At 39.8% G+C, this 1,099-nt stretch overlaps 1 pseudogene; it reads right to left on the bottom strand.

The window, feature by feature from the left end:
• Nucleotides 1–215: 215 nt before the first annotated feature.
• LOC131896231 (U2 spliceosomal RNA) lies at nucleotides 216–318 on the bottom strand (annotated as a pseudogene).
• Nucleotides 319–1,099: the final 781 nt, after the last annotated feature.

Raw genomic sequence — 1,099 nt, 5'->3', positions numbered from 1 at the left:
TCATTACTGTCCATTTTGTGTAAAATAATTCTCTATAATATAATCAGTAAAGATTTTCTGAGGATAAAAGGACCTACTTTTTCTAAATAAAGGGGAAAAGTCTTTAGACAGGGCAAGAGGAGAGGCGGGGCTTTAGTGATGCTTCCAAACAGTACTGACATAACAGCACAGACTATGTCGATATGGATATTTAATTAAGCCCCTTGGTATTGGTGGAAAAGTATATAATGAAGAGTTTTGCTATCCTTCCATAAGAATGGACATTATTAATAAGAACAGATACTATACTTGATCTTAGCCAAAAGGCTGAGAATTTTCAACAGAAGAAACTCAAATGGCTGAAAGACATTTAAGGAATTCCTCAACATTCTTTTTGTTTTTGTTTTTGTTTTTTGTTGTTGTTGTTGTTGTTTTTTCAAGACAGGGTTTCTCTGTGTAGCTTTGCGCCTTTCCTGGGACTCACTTGGTAGCCCAGGCTGGCCTCGAACTCACAGAGATCCGCCTGGCTCTGCCTCCCGAGTGCTGGGATTAAAGGCGTGTGCCACCACTGCCTGGCAAAATTCCTCAACATTCTTAGTAATCAGGGAAATGCAAGTCAAAATGACTCTGAGATACCATCTTACACCTGTCAGAATGGCTAAGATCAAAAACACTGAAGACAGCTTATGTTGGAGAGGATATGGAGCAAGGGGAACACTCCTCCACTGTTGGTGGGAATGCAAATTTGTACAGCCACTTTGGAAATCGGTATGGTGCTTTCTCAGAAAATTGGAAATCAATCTCCCTCAAGACCCAGCTATACCACTCTTGGGCATATACCCAAGGAATGCTCGATCATACCACAAGGACACATGCTCAACTATGTTCATAGCAGCATTATTTGTAACAGCCAGAACCTGGAAATAACCTAGATGCCCTTCAACTGAAGAATGGATAAAGAAATGTGGTACATATACATAATGGAGTACTACTCAGCATAGAAAAATAATGACATCATGAGGTTTGCAGGCAAATGGGTGGAACTAGAAAATATCATCCTGAGTGAGGTAACTCAGACTCAGAAAGAAAAACATGATATGTACTCACTCATAAGTGGATA

This window comes from Peromyscus eremicus, chromosome 19 (assembly GCF_949786415.1).
Source record: "Peromyscus eremicus chromosome 19, PerEre_H2_v1, whole genome shotgun sequence".
NCBI classification, from domain to species: domain Eukaryota; kingdom Metazoa; phylum Chordata; class Mammalia; order Rodentia; family Cricetidae; genus Peromyscus; species Peromyscus eremicus.
This window is presented reverse-complemented; position numbering and strand designations above follow the sequence as displayed.